This window comes from Triturus cristatus, chromosome 4_2 (genome assembly GCF_964204655.1).
Source record: "Triturus cristatus chromosome 4_2, aTriCri1.1, whole genome shotgun sequence".
Taxonomy (NCBI): domain Eukaryota; kingdom Metazoa; phylum Chordata; class Amphibia; order Caudata; family Salamandridae; genus Triturus; species Triturus cristatus.
This window is the reverse complement of record NC_140586.1, coordinates 430869866-430886865: the sequence shown is the minus strand read 5'-3', so window position 1 is coordinate 430886865 and position 17000 is coordinate 430869866.

Genomic DNA, 17000 nt, shown 5'->3' with positions numbered 1-17000 from the left:
AGCTCTTTTCTATTGCACTTTTGTTCTTAATGGGGCCAGTAGACAGAAATGTACGTGCAACTAACTGACACATAGGGGCAGATTTACAAGCCCCGTGCACCACTTTTGCGCCACTTTTCCGATGTTAAAAGTGACGCAAAAGTGGCACAAGGGGCTTGTAAATCTGCCCCATAGTTGCATAAAAAGAGACGCCTGCAGCCACCGAAGACAGATCACGAAACACAGGATCGAAGTATGCATACACTACTGTGAATAATCTGCCATTGAACAACATTTTCCTGGGTGAAGAAGTAGCTAGGTTGGTAGAAGAAGTGGTGTTCCTATGGGTGTGCTAAACACTGCAACATTAGTTAAATTATTTTTATTCGTTTTTTTAAAAACAAATATTAAATGCAGTATTATAATGCAACATTTTTTTTGCACTACATACATTATGAGAGATTGATTCAGCATCATTAAACTTTAAAAAAGATAACATTTGGTATTAACTAGTTGGGTTCATCTTGGGGAAGTCCATTTGGAAGCGGTGAAGGAAAGAGGAATATGCAAGTGGAAAACATAATTAGACGAATGAGGGGATAGAGAGGGTGCTGCTAGGGGGGCATGCGTAAATAGTATGAGGCCAGATCCTAATGTTGGCCCAGATCAACTATTTGTCTTGTTTTTCTCTGTCAGAGGAGTACACAGGAGGAGTAGACTGATATGAGATCACAGAGGGGTACTCTAATGTATGTTCTTTGAATTGTATTAGCATGGTGTCCCAGGCTGCTGCTATGTGACGTTTTCTTTTTCTTAGGGGTTTATCACAATGGAGCACAGTACTTTCTGCTTCACCCTTACGGAGCAAAGCTCGATACCATTTTATAAAGGTTTGGGGCTGGGGGAGCTAGAGAGCCGGTGGACAAGATGGCCGCACCCTAGTGAGGCTCTGTCAGCCTAGAGGCATCATCCGCCACAATCCTGCTTTCACAGGTCACCTACAAGCTCCCAAATTACAGCATTCACCTTGTAAACACGGCGCACATTTGGGGAACTACTCGTTAGCAGCCAGCGGGCTGTTGATGTGACCGCAGCTGCTTCCCCCCGAGTGTGGTCTGAGGCAGTGCGGCGATCTGTAAGATGGCAGAGCCCATATCCTGAGGGAGACGACCCGACAGATCAGGCAGTCGGTGACCTGCGGCTGGACAATCCTGGGAGGAGAGCGCCGTATCTGCTAAATGCTGGCACCTGCTCGTCAGACCTGCGGTGACAAATTCTAGTGTGGCCCAATTACCCTGCAGCAACCTAGTGAAGCCGCGGCCCGCATGGCGAGATGGAGCCACGTGGAGGCACCGGGAACACACAGCCCTCCCCGCGACAGGGTACGTGCGGCCGAGCTACCCGTGGTGCTGTGAGGAGGTCGCGGGCGCCTTGCTGCACCTCGGTGCAAAGAATGTGCTGCATTGAACTGCCTGAGTGATGGGTGCGCATAAAATGGTGCTGTGGTCCCCCAATATGGGCGTCTTGCACTGGGCCACAAAAGAAGAGTGAGATCCTCAGCCCAGGGGGGTGATCTCTGGACTTGGTGGGGCTCTCCACCACAACAAGGGAGGCACGCCATTACTCAGCTCTAGATCAACAGCCTGCTTGTCGGACCGGCCTGAAGCCCCAAGCTACGTCTGGCATGTAACTCCGATAATACTATCCTGCAGGAAGGTGGATTGCAGGTTTGCACTAGCTGGCGTATACTGGGAGGCCCTGTGATCTGCTGCTGGGAGAACACCAGCTGCTTGTTGTGCCCAGTAAGGAAAATCCATATGTAGCATGCTGGAGGCTTGATTGAATGCCATCGGCCCACAATGCTGTCAGTCTGAACTGAGCTCTTACACAATTTAACTGCAACGCTTTACGGTGTATGTACTCTAGGATGCTTAAGACACCCCCTCAGACTTGAGAGGGCGCTCAGCTTGGTGAGGCGAAGGGTGCTATGCGAAACTGCAGAGACACTGGAGACGGACTTAGAAATGGCCCCGGTGTTGCCCCCAGGACTCCCTAGCGCTTTGAGCCCTGAACTTGCCACTACCTGCCACTGCTGGGGCCTGTGCTGAGAGCTGCACGCGATACTGGGGGGGGGGGCACTGGCTGGAGTGGGGGGTCACAATGGGTCGCACTGAAGGCAAGCAAGCAAAACTACAATTTACAGTGCGCAAGCATGCCCCCAGTGACGACGCGGACTCACAAAGAGACGACGATCAGCCTCCTCCTGCTCCCGCACAGGATGAGGATTTCAAAGCCATCCTCCTCACCATACGCCACAATCTAACCTCCATCGAATCTAAGATGGGCTCTATGAACCTGCGCAAGGACTTCCTGGCCCAAAAGCTGGAAAAACATGATGGCCGCATCTCTGAGACTGAACACCCCGTATCTGCCCTCGAAGACACCACAGGCACTAACAGCTTCAAACTGCTGGGGATGGAGAAGATGCTCCAGGTCATAGCGGCAAAAAACAAATACTTGGAGGCGCGCTCGTGCAGTAACAACTTACCCATCGTGTGCGTCCCAGAGTCTGCTGCCACGGGCCGCATGGAGGACTATGTGGAGCACATGCTCTTGGGTCTCTTCAGAGCTGACGCTTTCTTCAAAGTGCTGATAATAGAATGAGCCCATCGATCACTCACGGCAAGACCGCCATCTGGTGCGCGGCCGTGCCCTATCCTTGCGTGCATTTTAAATTACAAGGACCGGGACACTGCACTGAGGCTTGCACGCGAGAAGCAAGAACTGATTTATGACAGAGCGAAAATTTCACTCTATCAGGATTTCACAATGGCGGTGATGGAGGCGCAGAAACAATTTCTTCCAGCAAAGAAAAAGCTTCAACGGCCTGGCATTCCCTATGCCATGCTGTATCCAGCGAGGCTGCGAGTTCAACATTGTGGGAAGACACACATCTTTGCCAACCCTCAATGCATGCAAGACTTCCTAAAGACCTGAACGAATCGCTTGCCCAATCCACTAGCTGAGGATCCTGATTCCGGCCGCTCTACGCCTGAGCATAAGGGAACTGTAGCACCGTACCCCTGAAGAAAGCTGACGCCGCTGTGAATCTGGTAAGACTGTTCCTTTACTCTACTATATCGGGAACTGGAGTGGGATGAAGTCCACCTCTGGAACTCTGAAACTATATTTGGGCTCCTGAGCCCCTTGCCCAAATGACTAGGCCCTGTGACGCTTTCTGTGACTTTTGCTCCTGGGCTCCCTCGCATATGCGAGGTGCCCTGATGGCCTCTCTGGCCTCCACCCCCCAGTGGGAATTCCCCATACGAAGGCTGTACATGATGTACGGGATGTTAATAATTGTTAATTTGTTATGGTCAATGCAGCACTTAAAAGCCTGGAACTCCCTCTCTTCCTATTGTCTATAGCAAAACAGATTTGGACTATGGGGTACAATAGATACTGTACGCCATTTACAATGCTTGTGCTGTTGGTTTTTGGGTTGGGGGATTTTATTCTCTGCAGGATTGGGCCGCAGGAGTGGGTGGGGGGAGGGGTTGCTTAATTTGAATGTTATATCGCTTGGACTTGCATGGTACCACTTCTTGCTGTACACCTTCTAACAGCACACATAGTGCTTGGCACATACACCTCTTGAACAAATTGCCCGATAATGGCCACTTCCATGCTCACAAAACACTGAATGGCCAGCCAACCACAGATTAGCAAGCCCACCATTAATTGCATAATGTGGAATGTGCGGGGCCTCCAGGATCCTTGGAAGCGCCAGCAGGTCATACACTATCTTGACAGGCACCACGTGCAGGTGGCTATGCTCCAAGAGACGCATCTGGCCCCTGGAGCGCTGCCAACGTTCAGCAAGAAATGGGCTGCACACAGCTGTTTCTCTGCATACTCTACAAATACCAGAGGCACCGCAATCCTGATTAAGAAAGGTCTGGGGTACTGTCCACTGGGTTCCATACAGGACCCTCAGGGGAGATTCAGTATAATGTGGGGTAGATTGGCGGACCATTCGGTAACCCTGGTAAACTGCTACGCACCCAACACTGATGATGCACACTACTTCACCCAGCTGTGGTGACATATACTAGAGGCAGGATCCACATTTATTTTATGAGGCGGGGATTTTAATTTGGCGATAGAGCCAGAGGTGGACCGTTCCCACCCACATTTGCTCGCTCACCCGCAGGCCACCAAACACCTCTCGGCCTTAATGGCTGATCATCGGCTCTTTGATGCTAGTCGCTCTCTGCACCCAACATGAAAGGAGAGCACCTTCTTTTCTTCTGTACCCCATCTGGTCCCATCGAGACTACTAGATATTGTTGGTTGGGCTAAACACATGGCTTAAAGAGTGACGCAACTAGCCCAACAAGAAAACAAAAAAAAGAAAGGTTTTGGGCTGTTGTGCATGGCAATGCATAGTTAGTATGCTTGTGGCAAAAAGAAGAGCTAAATTAGCAAAGTGTATCCGCACCTTGAAACTTTTCTTCCTTGGAAAAATCCCCAGCGCTGTAGTTGAGTATTGTTAGCTCTGTACCTGTAGCTAAAAGGGCATGTACCGATTGCCAGAAACTGGAAATATCCAGGCACACCCAAAACTTGTGCCGAAGGTCAGCCGACAGCACTCAGCGTCTAGGGCAAGTGCATTCAGCTGATGAGAACATACTGTTAATTCGTGAGGGTGTGAGATAAGCCCAATGAAGAATCTGTTCTCAAATCGTGTGTTTCTAGAGAAAGTATGAGTGCTAGCATCAATTCTACATCATGTAGTGGCCACACTAGATCCACCTTCTATTCCTGACGGAGTTGGCTGAGAAAGATCCCGGTATGATCCCTAATATCTCTGTAAAACCACATGATTAGGTGTCGACCTGTTCCCAAGGTGTGTAATGCATGTATCACTGCGTGTGTTCATGGTTCTGTGTCCACCGCATGCCACAGCCTCCTGAGGGCTCCTAATGCTCATGTAGTAGAAGTTGAGTTGGAGAAATGCTATTTTCCTGACGTATCTGATCAAATGTAAGTAAGTGGCCATTCTGAAAAAATCCCCCACTACGTCAATGGAATGCTCATACCAGGTTGCTAATTGATCAGGAGTAAAGTGTCCCTGGGGTCCTGGTAGGCCTTGTAATGGCATGACTGGAGAGAAAGGGAATGTACGTTTTGTAAGCCTAAAGACACATGTCAAGCACTTTCGAGCTATCCAAACATGTAGGGTACATCTGACTGACTGCGCACTGGGGAGCCAGTGGGAAGAAGTTGCATGCAGGAGGTGAGTGTGAATCAGGAGTGATGGCATCCATCTTGTCTTAGTTGGCATTTAAGAGAGAATGGGACATAATTATGACACATTAACAAACACACTTCTATTCATCATTTAAAATTTGTTTGAACTGAAAGCACTAATTTAGCCTATATCTGCTGAATCAAATGTAAAAAGTCATATTTGTTGTCATTAATAATGCACAAAATATAAACCCAAAAAAACAATCTCACAATTCCTCCCTCTGATTATGCTATAATTACTAAAATATTTCATAAAACTTAATTATTCACAAACTTGTTTCTTCAACATAACTTTTTGCCTTTTTCTGGAATTTTCATCCACCATCTTTAGCTGGTTGTAGACACAATACTTGATATTCTCCATCTCACTGGTTTCAGACATTTTTCTCTTTAATGATTTTGATTTTATATTTGAAATGTTTAGACACCTAGAAATTCTTTTCTCAAGAGAACAAAATAATTACGCAAATCTTTATAAATATTACTGAAGTTAGCATTAGGCAAAGAGTCCCCACTCCCAAATTTTTAATTCAAGTAAAAAAAAACTTTATTTCGGACAGAATGTCCTAGAAAGTGCATACAAATAAATAAAACAATAGAGTTATACATGCAGTTTCAAATTTAGAAAATCATCGAATCATTGAGTCATAAAATTTGGACAGAGATAACACGATTTTTGTTAGAGAGTTCATGGAACAATAAATATATAAATTAGGCTAAAAAGCATTCTTCAATAAAAATAGGAAGAAGAAAAATCCTATATTTAAAACTAATACATGAATAATAGATAAAAAAAATACGGTTACAGCATAGATTTACACAATCAAATTACATTTTGGGATCTCAAATGGGCCCTTCTAGTGCACCATGCCAAAAATAAAAAACTGGCAACCGAATAAACTATTGGGATACCAGTATCAGATTTCAGTATCCTAAATGCTTCAGAACAAGACCTGGCGCCAAGATTCCTGCAGATCTGAACCAACCAGCGACTCCTTGCCTTCTGGTATCCAGGGCAACAGAAAAAAACGTGCAGCTCTGTTTCCTCGGGGTAATCACACATAGGACAATGGATCGGATTTTGTTTACTCCATTTAGATGTAAAACAACGTAATGGGAGTACCCCGTATCTGAATTGTAAGAAGAGCTTCCTGGCTGCAGGTGGAGTAATGAGATCAATTGCCGGTTCAAAGTAAAAAAATGCTTTGATTTCTAAAAAGGCACTAGTACATTTCCCAATCCCAGAGGAATTATGAAATTGTGCTAATCTGTGATCACTGAAGCAAGCCTTCATTTGACCCTTTGATATTGCCAAACAAGCAGACTCGGGATGAAGCCAACAATCTCCAAGACCCAAGCTAGTTAGGAGAAGTCTTATATGGTCAAACCATGGAATTTTCAGAGAACCACAAGACCATAGTACCTCTGTGAGCTCCTCCCTTTAAGGTATAAGCTCGGGAGTTGTCCACAGACGTCGCCAATACATAATAGGTTTAAGTCCTGCGACTTCATCTATTGGCATTATGCCTGTGTCTAGGCATAGCGGGACCAAAGGGGTACTACGAGGGAGTCTAAATAATTGTCTTAGATATTGGTTCTCCACCTGCAATAATTTTAACGTGTTTAGGTGGCCCCATAATTCTGCACCATACAATGCTCCACCCCTTGCCTGAGCCCTATAAATTTCCACAGCTGGACTAACATTTCTTTTACTGGAAATGTTGAAAACCTTCATAATCCCTCCTGAAGTTTGTGCTAGTTTTAGAGTAGATTTTGTAATGTGGGCCCCCCAATCCATAGACTCAGTGATTGTAAGTCCCAGATACACAAAAGATGACACCCTTTCGAGCGGTTTACCATTTAGGCATGGGTTGGGACGTGTACTTTTTGGGCAATTAAATGCCATAAATTTGGTTTTCTCAAGGTTTATTTCTAAGCCACGAACCCTACAAAACTCTTCAAATTTATCCAAAACCTTTTGTATCCCCATGGCTGATTTAGCAACCAAAAGGGTGTCGTCGGCAAACATCATGGCGTAATTGCATTTGTGTAAACGTTTAAAAAGATGTATTAAATAAACAGGAACCCCCATCCTACCTAAAACAGACCATAGTTTCTCTCTCGGAACCAAGTCGAATGCTGATCTAAGATCAACAAATATTAGAAAAAGACTACCCCCCTGTAGACAGACAGTTTTCCAATATAATAATTGCAGTCTTAGGACTTGGTCCAGAGTTGATAGTTTTTCTCTGAAACCAGCCTGTAGTATAGACAAAATATCCCTCTCCTCCATCCATGACTGTAGTCTGAGGAGGAGAACTCTCGCAAAAATCTTTTGGGGGATGTCTATCAGACTTATAGGTCTGTAATTGGTCGGAAGAAGTGGGGAACCCTTTTTAAAAATCGGAATTATCTCCGCACCTAACCAACTTTTAGGAATCTTCATGCCTTGCATAATTGCATTAAAAAGCATCCAAAGATAAGGAGCCCAGATAGCGGGTTCACTTTTAAAAAGATCACCGGGTATCTTATCCAGCCCTGGGGCTTTGCCCGGAGCTATACTGGCTAGTGCAGTATTTATTTCCTTTATAGAGATGATTAATGTCAAATCATCTTCAGATAAAGGATCTAAATCTTCACTAATCACTGTACCAGAAATTAGTGAATCACAGGCATGGGTATGAGCAACTTCAGGTTCCTTGGCGTACAGGGTTTCGAAGTGGGTCCGCCAAGTCTGTTCATCTAAATTTGGTTCGACCGCACTGCGTAAAGTAGTTGTACCTGAATTGGCTATTCCCCAAAAAGTCCTCATGTCTCTATCACCCAATGCAATTTTCATAGTAGCCCAATTTTCAACTTCCCAATTTTGTTTTGTTTTATTTATAACAGATTTGTATTGTGCTCTTGCCATCCTTATTGTAGAGCGGTCTCGATTTTTAATAGCTGTTACCAGTTCCTTTTTTACCTTACGGCACAAGCTATTATACCAAGGATGGATGGGCTGTTTATCTTTTTTCCGTTTTTTTGTTGGGAAAAAGAAATCATAGGTAATTTTACCCAGTTCATCAAAATTTAATTGGGCCAACTGGAGGTCCAGGCTTTCATTAACCAAGTTAGACAAGTTGGATGCATCTATAAAAACCGGAAGCAAGGCATCATATAAAGTGGCCATTTTCATTTCTGATTCAACTAAATTAGACCATTTCACTCTCTTTCTACAATAAGAAACCACAAGCCTAGGGTCAAGGGGGTTGCTCATATCCGGCAGACTCCCTACGTTCAGTGCTTTAAGATCCACCATAAGGGCGGAGTGATCGCTATCAGTACGAGGAATTATCTTAAAGTCCACCATCATGTCCCAAAAATGTGAATTAATTAAAATATAATCTAATATGGACCCCTTGTTCTTACTGTAGAATGTGTGGCTATTTGAGGTCACAGATGATGCTCTCCCATTACAGGCACAAAGACTGTGCCTCATGGTGAGACAACTCATCTGGATCGCCAAAGGGGACCAAATTTTAACTTTGGGGCAACCTGACTCCTGGATTTTTAAAAACTGGTCCTCATCGTGCAAACCGTCCAGTGGTAAACCTTCCAACGGTTCAAATTGACAATTAAAATCCCCACCTAACATAATCAACTGGTTAGTATCAATGGTACCGAGGAAGATAGTTAATTCTTCCAAGGTGGTGGATTCAATACCTTTTGGAGTCGGCCGTGAATATACATTTATTAAAACAACAGGGGGCCTAGACAAAAACTGTAACCTGACACATAGAATATCATTAGAGCCTGTATCTATTTGGGATACAGAACACCCCAGATGCAAGCATACCCAAATGATAAGACCCCCAGAGGGTCTTCCTTTTCCCCTCGAAGATGCCAGGATGTGGAAACTGGCATATCCTGATTTAAGAACCTCTTTTCTTGCCCAGGTTTCTTGGAACATGCAGATTTCAAATCCATCAATGAACGTGCCCCACTCAGGATCATCAAGTTTACTGTTCAATCCCGCTACGTTCCAAGATAAAACCCTAGTAATTTCAGTTATAGATGAGTTCTTATACGGTGGCGTGACTAATTTATAGTGCGGGGAAGCATTTAATGGGTCTATACTTGCGATAGGATTACAAACAAGGTCACTCGAATGGTCTGTGGATTCTGGGAGATCAGAACACAGAGAAGAAAGACTTGTGTTGCTGATGCCGATCTGACTTACTCCAACTAGTTCTTCCCTAGTCTTGGACATCGTCCCTTTTATCCTATCCTGGAGCTCAAGATCAGATATAATCGTAACAGTTCCCACTTTGGAAGTATTGTCTGGGTCCCCATGTCAATCTATGCCTTCAAGTGAACTATACCTATTGCTGGTAGGGATATTAAAAATTGGATGGTTATAAAACAATTGATCCGGTTTGGGTAGAGCCATCTTTGTAAAAGGCGTTCTCCTTTTCCACTGGGGTAAATGATTTTGGTAGAGAGGCCTTAACGGGGGATAAAAATATCCCAGAGGGAGTAAGATAATGGACCCCCTATTTTTTCCATACTCTGTCGCTAAAATGTGCTCAATGATACATGAATTTCTAAAATTGATTATTACACAGTCCCCTTGAATATCCTTTTGTTGTTTACCAATCCAACCTACCCTTCTTGTAGTCAAAATCTCATGGGTATACTCATAGCTAAAATCACTATGATTAGCTAGCCAATGAATGGTTTTATGTTTTAGCTCTTCATGCGGTTCCCGTATACCCTCCCTTAAAGCAGGAGTTCCTGCTAATATCAAAACATAGGGTGCAGATTCTGGTGGTAGGTTGATAGTTTGGTACAAAATCATTATAATCCTGATTTGGGAGAGTTTCAACCAGCTCCCGTTTACATGTAGCCTCTAATGGTAATTGCGGTCGAGCCTGAGACGCGAGATTAACTGGGGCCAAGTTACAGGCCGCATTTAAGACAGAACTCACCCTGTCGGCAGCAGTTGTTCCCTGTGAGATCACAGAAGACGGGGCCTTAGTTGCTAGAGTCAATCCACAATGCTTATTACTCGTTTGAGTCGGGGCATTTGCCATATTCCTTTCTTTATTTATAATGGTCGGCGTTTCTTTGTTTTGTGCCCGTGCATCCCATGTTGATGACAAGCTATCCAACCTTGCTAATACAGGGGTTAGTTCTTCTTTGATGATGAGTCTTATCTGTAATTGCAGATTCATCATCAATGCAGTGACCCACTCGGGTTGAACATTTTCAGATACAATATCATCCTCAGTGGGCTTACCCTGATTCCCCTTCTCCTGAGACAGTACCTGTCCTTTACTTTTTTTTATAAATGATTTCGTAATATGTTTAGTTTTTTCTTTACATTTACGACCAGGACAGCGGGATGTCCCCTCTCTTGGGCAATCAAAGGATTGGATCACCTCAATTGTAACATTTCCTTTAGGAGGCTCTATATCTAGTGATCGTGTAGTGTTTAAAAATTGTTAATTCACTCACCAACCTTTCTAAAAACCCTATCTTATCCATGATCCTACACCTTTCCATAAGCCATGCTGTTTAAAAGATTGAACCTCACGAACCCCACGATAAATGTTAGTTAGATTCATGATATTATGAGACTATTTTCAGAATGTATTATCTTTTAGTACTTTGTAAGCATTGCCTTCCTTCTCAAGAAGGATATCTAATGCTAAGCGGCTTTGCATTCCTATAGCCCTAATAGCCATTAATTCTGTATTTATTTGAGTTAGTGCTCCTGCAGCACCTAATGCACACAGACTGCACACATACCCCTGTTTAACAGTTTTCATCTCATGCTTGATTTGTGCAATTATTCTTTAAAAACTACATTGTTTAATACCTTGATTGGTTCATGAATATTAAATATAGTAGGAAGAAAAGTACACACAAAACAATTCCTAACCTGCATAATATCTGAATATGCATGTACTATTGTAGAATCCGTTATCTTTGTTTGTAGCAATTATTTTTATTGGCAGAAATAAAGCACACAAAATCAGCAAAGATACAAGGACATGCAAGTCCAACAGGGATCCACAGTATAATACAATTTGTGAGCACAAGACAGATAATACATGTTATCTTGAAATCCACTAACTAAACTTTCCCTATGATTAATCATGTTATTTTTTACTTCATTATATATTGTAGTTAATTCAAACCTTGTGGAAGCATTTCCTACTGGAAATAGTAAACAAAACAACAGGCTAACTAGAAGCAGTAATGATGATCGTGAAGCTAAAATATTCAAAATTAACAAAAAATGTCTTTAAAACAATAAGATGTTTTGTTTCAAATTTGATTTCTGATTGGCAGAGGTATGCACCCTGTCCAAGCAGGAACCCCAGTCCTAATCAGGGTAAGTCACAGACACAGCATAAATTAACCTGTGCTCACCCTCTGACAAGCTTGGCACAGACCAGTTAGGCGTAACTTAAGAGGGAATTTGTAAAGTAGTTAAGCAACAGTTTAAACAGTAACACAGTGAAAACACCACAAAAAGGCTCCATGCCAGGTTAGACAAATAGAGGACAATTTTATAAATAAAACAGGACTAAAATGACAAACATCCAACAAGTAGAAGTCGAGATATGAGTTTTTAAAGAATAAATGAAAAACTAGCCCTTAGAAGCAATAAGCACTTTAATGGTTTATCTTGTCACGCTGGACAAAAGACAAAAGTTCAGGCTAACCATGAAGGAGCATGGGCCAGATACAGGGACAAACTTGGACCCACTGAACAAACTTCCTTGATCCGGGATATGTCGTCGTCGATGAAGATGCAAAGTGCAGCTGAAGCGATGCGTAGTTATTGAGCCTCACAGTGGAAGAGATGCATCAATTTTCTCCACGCAACTGCAGTGATGCATTGGTTCAGTGTGCGACGCACTGGTTCCAAAATCGTTGTATGGCTACTGATCCCACAGTAGGCAATGCATTGATTCGAAAGGTGATGTACTGGTTCCGAAGGTGATGCAGCCGGTCTGGTCCGTGCCACGGCAAGGAAGCACTGGTTCCGACTCATGCAAAGGTGAAAATGCACCAGTTACGATGAGGATGTGTGGGTTCTGGATGTAGAAGCACCTTCGGCCTTACTTCTAAGTGGCCTGGACTGGGGTGGCACCACTTGGCAGGGCAGACTCACAGCTTGTAGAGTCCAGATGCAGATGCAGGTAGTTGAAGTCGTTGATATCCCTGACACTTAGAACAGGAGGCAAGCCTACTACCCTTTGGAGTCAGTCTGGGTTCAAGTGATGCAGGTCCAGTCCTTCTCACCCAGGCAGGAGAACAGCAGGCAGCAGGGCAGCTCAGCAAGGCAAGAGCACAGGTAGGCAACAGTCCAGCAAAGCAGCAGTCCAGCACAGTGGCAGTACTACGTGCAACACAGAAATTCTTCTTCTCCCTTGCACAGGGGTCACAGGTCCAGAAGTGTACTGAAGTCATGGTGTCAGAGGTCCAGTACTTATACCCAGTTGTGCCTTTGAAGTTGAGGATATTTCAAAGAAATATTTTAAGTGCACAGAGGTCCTCCCTTCCTGCCCTGGCTTGAGAATCACTCCAGGGGGGTATTCAGCGCTTTACTTGTGGACAGGACACGGCATATTCACTTGTAAGTGAGGCGGTGCTCAGCTCTGACCACCCCAAATAAGCCAGGTAATGGCCCATTAAGGCCCATTAAGTCACACTTAAGCTCCTATTATGTGTGGCTGTCCAGAGGGAATGCTAAAAGCCCAGCTATCACATACCCCAGACATGTATTCAGAGACAGACAGCAGGCACCAATTGGCTAAAGTGAAAAAAAGCAAACTTTCTAAAAGTGCCATTTTCAGAAAAACAATTTAAAATAAGACTTTACCATAGGTTGTGATTTAGAATTGGGAGTCCAGAGACCCCGAACTTGAAAAGACTATCTCACAATTGGGAATTGAATTACACTTATGAAATGTAATAATGTAATCACAATGTTATCCTATTAGAGAGATAGGCCTTGCAGTAGTGAAAAGCAAATGTAAGAGTTTTTCACTATCAGGACATGTAAAACTAAAAAGTACATGTCCTACTTTCTAAATACACTGCACTCTGCCTTTGGGTTCTCCAAGGCCTACTTTAGGGGTGCCTTATACGTAGTAAAAAGAAATGCTTAGGCATGACAAGAGGTTTAACTTGCCAGGTCGACATGGCAGTTTAAAACTCTACACACGTGCTCTGCAGTGGCAGGCCTGAGACATGGTTGAGGGGGCTACTTAAGTGGGTCGCACAATCAGTGCTGCAGGCCCACTAGTACCATTTAACTTACAGGCCTTGGGCACATGTAATGCACTTCACTAGGGACGTATAAGTAAATTAAAAATGCCAATTGGCTAAAAGCCCAATGTTACCATGTATAGAGGAGAGAGCACATGGAAATTAGCACTGGAAGGCAGTGGTAAAGTGCTCAGAGTCCTAAAGCCAAGAAAAGCGAGTTCAGAAAAAGAGGTGGAAAAAGGCAAAACATTTGGGGTGGGTTCCCTCATAGAGAACCATTTAACTATTACTTTTCTTCCTATTTCTTTAAAGCAATAATCAAAACAATCTCAAAAATAATCTCTTTTTCTTTTAGAAATGTTTTAGTTCATGCTCTCAACAACTTTCTTACTTTGATTTATTTAGGCAAAACTCAAATTTAACAGTCTTTAAATCTCTGAAGGTGGTTCTTTTACTTCTTCTGTTTCCTTTTTTAACTTACTTTCAAAACTAGACTGGTAGGGAAACATGGCTTTCATGCCGATGACGGCAGTGACTGATATGTGAGGTCTGTCATTGCACAGTGCTTGCTTCTGTTTCAAAAAAGCCTTTCTCCCTACTTCTGGAGGCTCTCTTTGGTCCTGCTTAACCTCGCAGCATGATGGCACTTCTATGGGACTCCCTCCAGTGATTTCTGATGTCCTCTTTTTGGCAGACCAGTGAGGTTTTTCCTGGTCACTATGTGAGCGGGCATCATTTTGTGCAGTACATCTCTCGTGTTTTCCACATGGAGAGATTCAGGAACACCTCACAATATTTTCTCTCACAGTTGGTCCTCTATCACAGTTGGTCCTCTAAATGATCCTTCTGAATTCCTATAGCCACTTCTACTTTTATTTTCCTGGAATTATTCAATTTTTACCAGTATTACATGGGCTTACTTCTTTTCTTTTTTTTCCTACTTCTGGATGTTTATAATTTCATGGGATTCCCTCCAGTGATGCGTAACATTATTTTCTTGGTAGACTGGTGAGGTGCTTTCTGGTCTATTCAGAAGCAGGTTCCATTTTGTGCAGTGCATCACTTGCGTTTTCTAAATGGAGAGATTCACATTGCTACAAGGTATCTTTTTTCACTGTTGGTCTTCTAATGCTCCTTCTGTATTCCTTTTGCCCAATTAGAATTTATTTTCCTGTATGTATGCTTTTCATCATGAAATTATTGTATGACTGACAGTTTGAATGATGCATGTACCCCACATGATTGCGTCTTCCACTTTCCTCTTACAGCAAAGTTTCCTACTTTTATCATATTTGGTTGTTTTTGCTGAGCTACTTTAATATCCTGTTGAAATATTGTTTTGTGTTCTGGTCCACATTTTATGGGCAGAATAAAATCCTGAAAGAAGTTATCTCTACATCAAGATGGCAAGCAATTTACTCACCGGGTCTAAGACTATCTCATCTGGTACGAAATCCATGGGGGCTAAAAAATTATCTTCCGCCACCTATCATATCCTCTAGCAATCCAGTTTTGGATACTATACTTGATGAGGTGTGGTGCCTTTAGCCTTTTATGAGTGCCGCTAATAAGAATCTGCAATAGATTGAAGATAGATTAATTATTATGGAGGACAAAATGGTTGAAATGGAACAGAGTGATAGTTATCTTCAGAATCTGTCTACAAAAATTCAACTACTGGAACAAGAGATCTGGAAACTCAAACTTCACACTTTTGGAGAACAGGAATTGTCACAATTGTCTTCATATGCATGGTCTGCCTGAAGCTCTTGTTACTCTTAATCTTCTTGAATTCTTAAAGAAATTCCTTTCAGACCCGCTCACATTTCCTATTGTTCCTCCTCTTAATTTGCAATCGGTGCATCATTTAGGTCAACTAAATCCTCACTTCTCCAAACCTCGAGACATCATTATGCTTTTTCTAGACTTAACAGACCTTCTTCGTATCTTGAAAGTGACTAAAGACAAAAGGTGACTTGTCTGATCATATATATATCCATATCTCGAGCTATTTCTGATTTAACTAATGTCAGAAGTAAGGAATTTCGTACCCTGAGGCCCCAATGAGACTCCTAAATATATGGTATGGCATTCTTCATCCCAGCTTATGTAAGATAACCTAAGAGGGCACAACTAAATCTTTTGATGATCTTGTTAAAACTGAAAATGTTTCTCCAGAACATTATTTCCCATGAAATGGAAGCCTGAAGATTTTTTGTTTTTTTATCTTTTCTTATAATGCCTTTCAATTTTCTCTACTTCTTTTATTTATGGTCTGTCACAATCTTGATATGGCGTTGACACGTCTCATGCCAATATTTACTTGTTGACTACTCAGGTATGAATGCTTATCCTTGATCTCCTTCTCTTCTGCTTTCTTTTTAATTTCCTTTTCTCCTTTCTACTCTTCTTTTATCCTTTGTTTTCTGTGGGTAAGGAAATGTCTCTTTTTGCATTGTCACCTCCAAGTTTTAGACTGATGCTGCTTGTTTTGAGAGTGCACTGAGGCCTGCTAACCAGACCTTAGTGACAGTGTTCTAACTGATTATAAGTGTATGTTCAATTAGCTCCCCCAAATTACCACAAGCTGACTTACTTATATGTCCCCAGTAACCCCATAACCCAGGGCATGCAAGTTCAAGTGCCAACCAAGGGCTGTAGTACTGATTGTGACACCCTGTGTGTGACATCGTACAAAATGGCTCCCAGCCTGCCACTGCAGCCTGAAAGAGCAGATTTAAAAGTGCTAGTTCTACTATGCCATATAAACCAATGGCAAAGTCCCCACTTCACTTAACAATATATATGTTTCCCCCTAGGGAAGGCCTATAAATACTTAAGGGGGAGAGCTGCATCTTATTAAGCAGAACATATACTTTAGATATGTCCAAACCAGAAAAATCAGAAATTTTCATTTTGCTATGGAATAGTTAGTAGCTCCATTGGCTAACATAGAGTTACCTGTTGACCTCTCAGTCTGCCTAACTTCTGTAGGGGACTACTAAAATGGGCACTTTAAGGTATCAAATTAGTTGTGGCATTAAATCTGACTTGATGCCCAAATTTAATTTAATGTCACTTTTTAGGAAAGGCAATTTTTGGAAAGTTGCCCCTCTGTTGCCCAGTTTGCCCAGTTTGTCCAGTGGCCCGCACAGTTGCTGGCTACCAGACAGCCTTCTGCTCTCCTGGGGAGTAGTGCGAAAGACTCCTAGGGTCTGGAACAATAGTAGCCTTCTATAGAGGGACGTCAGGAAGAGAGAGAAGACCAATGGCCAAACCGGTTTTCCCATCGGCGTGTACCTCACATGTAGCCACACCTCAAGGGTGAGCTACCAAGCTCTTAACATCCAAGGAAGGGTTCAGACAGCCTAAGAGTTGGCAGAATATTACACTCTGAGATTGACAGATGCCACATACAGCCTAAAGAGTTCACAGGGCGA